The sequence below is a fragment of the Hirundo rustica genome, chromosome 27 (genome assembly GCF_015227805.2).
Source record: "Hirundo rustica isolate bHirRus1 chromosome 27, bHirRus1.pri.v3, whole genome shotgun sequence".
NCBI lineage: Eukaryota > Metazoa > Chordata > Aves > Passeriformes > Hirundinidae > Hirundo > Hirundo rustica.
Genome location: NC_053476.1, coordinates 3,804,981 through 3,809,847, shown reverse-complemented (window position 1 = coordinate 3,809,847; position 4,867 = coordinate 3,804,981).

Here is a 4,867-nt window from a genome sequence, read left to right as displayed (position 1 = left end):
TCCCCAGAGGACGGGACCGTTCCCAGCTGCTCCCGCATCCCCCTGCAGCGGGGAGCGCTTTGGGAAAGAAGGAGCGGGGGGAGAACGAAACCCCGCGGCGGGGAGAGACGGCCCCGGGCGCCAGGGCTGGGCCGAGCCCGTCCTCATCCCCGGATCTCCCGGCTCCATCGGCTCCGGCATCATCTCTGCATCCTGAGCGGAGCGAGCCGCGCTCCAGAGGGGAGGGGAGGGGAGGGGAGGACGCAGTAGCCCTGCCCGGAGCCATTCCCGGAGCCATTCCCGGAGCCCCGGAGCCATTCCCGGAGCCATTCCCGGAGCCAGCCCCGGAGCCATTCCCGGAGCCATTCCCGGAGCCACTCCCGGAATCCCGGAGCCATTCCCGGAGCCACTCCCGGAGCCCCGTAGCCATTCCCGGAGCCCCGGAGCCATTCCCGGAGCCATTCCCGGAGCCATTCCCGGAGCCCCGGAGCCATTCCCGGAGCCATTCCCGGAGCCCCGGAGCCATTCCCGGATCCCTTCCCGGAGCCCCGCAGCCCCGGCGCCGCCGCCTCCCTCGCTCCCTCACCATGCTGGACATTTTCATCCTGATGTTTTTCGCCATCATCGGCCTGGTGATCCTGTCCTACATCATTTACATGCTCTGAGGATGCGGCTGGGCAGCGGCATCGCCAGCCCAGAGGCGGCCAGGTGAGCTCCGAGCCGCAGCAGGTGTGGATTTCAGGAGGATTTCAGGGGAGGAATGCGGCGGGAGGGGGCACAGGGGGCACTTTTGGGGTCGCCGCTGTTGGATTTGGCCGCCTGGGCCGGAGGGGGGGCTCCGGGGGTGATTTTACGAACCAGGCCGCTGGGCCCCGGCCGCTGCCCGCCGGCTTTGTCAGCCCGCTCGGGAAAGCCGCTCCCTGCAGCACGGGCCGCCGGCTCCTGTTCCCGAGAGGGGAGAAAGGGAACAGCTGCGGGAGAAGCCGGGCGGGATCCCGGCTGCGTCATCCCGTGGAGCTAAAAGAGGGTCCCGGGGCCGGGGGCGGCTGCGGCCCGCACGGAGCTGCTCCATCCCCGCTTCCTCCGCACGGAGCTGCTCCATCCCCGCCTCTCCCGCACGGAGCTGCTCCATCCCCGCTTCCTCCGCACGGAGCTGCTCCATCCCCGCTTCCTCCGCACGGAGCTGCTCCATCCCCGCTTCCTCCGCACGGAGCTGCTCCATTCCCGCTTCCTCCGCACGGAGCTGCTCCATCCCCGCCTCTCCCGCACGGAGCTGCTCCATCCCCGCTTCCTCCGCACGGAGCTGCTCCATCCCCGCCTCTCCCGCACGGAGCTGCTCCATCCCCGCCTCTCCCGCACGGAGCTGCTCCATCCCCGCTTCCTCCGCACGGAGCTGCTCCATCCCCGCTTCCTCCGCACGGAGCTGCTCCATCCCCGCCTCTCCCGCACGGAGCTGCTCCATCCCCGCTTCCCCCGCACGGAGCTGCTCCATCCCCGCTTCCTCCGCACGGAGCTGCTCCATCCCCGCCTCTCCCGCAGCTCCGGGCCCGGCTCACAGCGGTCTCTCCTCTCTCCTCTCTCCTCTCTCCTCTCTCCTCTCTCCTCTCTCCTCTCTCCTCTCTCCTCTCTCCCACAGCCTCCGCCCGGTGCGAGTCCCTGGGAGCCTTCTGGAACAGCGTTAACCTCTGCGAGCCCAGCGCGGAGCACGGAGCGGGCACGGAGCCGGCGGGGCCGGGAACGGGAATGGGGGGACACGGGAGGGGGCTCCGAAGGGCTGTCCCGCTGCCGGGACCCGGCTAAGCCCCCTGCCAGGACCCGTGTCCTTCCCCTGCCAGGACCCGTGTCCTTTCCCTCTCAGGACCCGTGTCCTTTCCCTGCCAGGACCCGTGTCCTTCCCCTCTCAGGACCCGTGTCCTTTCCCTCTCAGGACCCGTGTCCTTTCCCTCTCAGGACCCGTGTCCTTTCTCTCTCAGGACCCGTGTCCTTTCCCTCTCAGGACCCGTGTCCTTCCCGCTGCCGGTCCCTGGGGTGCTCCCGGTGTCCCCTGGGGGATGTGAAGGGTCCTGTCCCCCCCTTTGTGTCCGAGGTCGCTCATCCAAGCTCCATTCCGGGAAATCGCTCCTGGTTTTGATGGGCAGTGTCCAGGGAGTGGAATAAAGAGGAGAGGCACAGGAGAGGGAAGATGGCTGCTGGTGTCACTGCCTGGCTGGGGATGGGGGACACGCGGCTCCAGGGGTGAATTCCATGAGTGCGGAGGGATCTGGAGCATCCCGGGAATGCTGAGAGATCCAAATCCAGGCTGGGGCGCCTCTGTGTCCCCCAGCACCAGCAGCAGTCCCTGGGGAGGGGTCCCCACCAGCCTGTCCCCTTCGGAGGGTCCCCAGCCCTCACCCCAGCCCCTCTCCGGTGTTCGGGGAAGCTCCAGGAACGCTTTCAACACGATGGGAATTTCTGTGGGATGGAAGGAACGTTTCAGAGCTTCGTTTCCACCCCGCTTGGTGATGCCTGGGGAGGTGTTTGGGGCATCGGGAGGATTTTTCCTTCCTTTTTTGAAGCCCTGCTCCAATCCCTGCCCTCCCGCCGCCCCTCACGGGCAACGACTGAAAGTTTTGCCCTCCTAGAAGGTGAAATCTTCACATTCCTGGTGCCTCCCAGGGTTTTATATTTTTTAAAGCAACGAACGCCTGAAATACCCATAACGGGGAAAACTTTGTGGCCCTTCAGTTATCCATGGAAGCACCAGGCAGTCATTGAGAGAACGGGATCCAGGGAGAGCAGGGGGCCGGGAAACGCTGGAATGGGCTGGTGTGGTTTTCAGGAGAGGGTGTTCTCAGGGGAAAAAAGGAATTTCAGAGCCTGGGAATGCTGGATGCGGTCAGCGCTGCCAGCTGAACGCTTGACACTGCGATTTCCTGTCAGTAAAACTCCTGAGAGAAATTCCAAGCCGTGGATTTCACCCCGGGCGCGTTCCTGGAGCCGCCCTGGGTGATGCCTCCAGCTGAGCCCCGGAGGTGAGGAAACGCCGCTCCCTCTCTCCAGCACCAAATATAGCCGGGAATCAGGAGCCCGAAATACTCCGGGAGGAATTTCTGCAGGCACGAGTCGCCTCCCCTCCTTCAGGCCCCGTGCGGAGCCGACATCTGCAGCCACGAGGGCAGAGTGAGCAAGGAGGAATGCGCGGAATGGAAACTCAGCTGGGCTGAGAGCGTGGAACCGGGAACCATCCTTTCGTCTGACTCCCTTCCCGCGGGCCCCAAACCCGGCTGGAAGGTGGGGACGGGTGGGAAAAGAGAACCGGGGCAGCAGAGGGGTCACAGAGGGCAGGGACAGTGTCCCCTCCACGCCTCAGGCTGCAGCCAGGATCCAGCCCTGCCCCTCTGGACTGGGGGGATTTGTTCCTGGTTTTGCCACTTTGAACTGAGGGGATTTGTTCCTGGTTTTGCCACTTTGGACTGAGGGGATTTGTTCCTGGTCCTGCCACTTTGGACTGAGGGGATTTGTTCCTGGTCCCGACACTCTGGTCTGGGGGGATTTGTTCCTGGTCCTGCCCCTCTGGACTGGGAGGATTTATTCCTGGTTTTGCCACTCTGGATCGGAGGGATTCGCTCCTGGCCCTGGGTTTTACCCACTCTCCAGTGCAGCTGTTAAAATTCAGCAGCAAAAGGAAAATCCCCCTTTTTCTCAAGCACCCCCATTGCAGCTCATCCGGACCCGGAGCCCGCCGGTGTCTGAGCTGATCCAAGGGGAATTGGGAAGGCAGGGAGCGGGGCTGGTTTCGTTTCCCGGCTCGCCCCAAACTGGGCAGGGAAGCAAACAACTTCCCGACCTGGAGGCTGCGAGCAGCACGGAGAGCTCGAGTGCCTTTTATTGCCCTCACACGGGCGGGATTGGGCCGCTCCCCTTCGGGAAGGGAAGTCCTGAGGATGGAAATCTGCCACCAGGGATGTCCCAGGGCCAGGCTGGAGCTGGGGAAGTGCGAGGCGTCCCGGCGCTGGCACCGCGTGGGTTTTAATGTCCCTTCCAAGCCTGAGCAGCTGGGAGTTAATGACAATTAATAAAGCCATCAATAATTCACAAGGGGACGCGGCGCTGACATTCCAGCCCCGCCGGCTGCTCCAGGGAATCAAAGAGCTCCCTTTTCCCCTGGCTGCGCTCTCATAAAGGCTCCCCTTGTGCCGGGCTGGAATTTCTGGCTGCTCCGGGACCGGGAATGACCCGGGACACGGCGGGACAGGGACACACAAAGGAGCTCTGCTCCCTTCTCCTGCTCCCATCCGCCGGGATTATTGATCGGGAGCGACTCCCGAGGATAAAAGGGAGACACAAGGACACGGGCTGGAGACTCCTGGCGGCGTTTTCCAGTTTTCTCACATCGAGGATGATTCCTCCTCAAGTTTCAGTCCGGACACGTTCAGTTCCCTGAGCGGGAGCCAGAGCCTGGAATTTTCTGTCCCTTCGGAAATCACGCACGGCAAAACGGCGGCGTTTAAACATCACGACTCAAAGCTTAAAACATCACCTTGGAGCAGCCAGGGAGGGAAAAAAAAGGGATGTTCCCAGCGTTTTCCAGCAGCTCAGGGAAGGTTTCACCTCTGCCATCTGCCGGCACCTGCACGGACCCTCCCGCAGCCAGATCCTGCCTGGAATCTTGGATTCCACAAACCCCGCGAGGATTTTTTAGCACACAAACCTCAGGGTGATTCCCGAGCTGCTCCCGCTTTGGCAGCCGAGATAAATCGGTGCCCGTTCAGCTGTTCCCACACTCCCCGAGCTAAATGTGGGGAAATCTGGTGCTGGGGAGAGCTTGGGAGGTTTGGGAAGGGAATGTTCAGGTGGGGAAAGCGGCTCTTCAGGAACCTGGAGGCTGCAAACAGCACAGGGAGCTTGA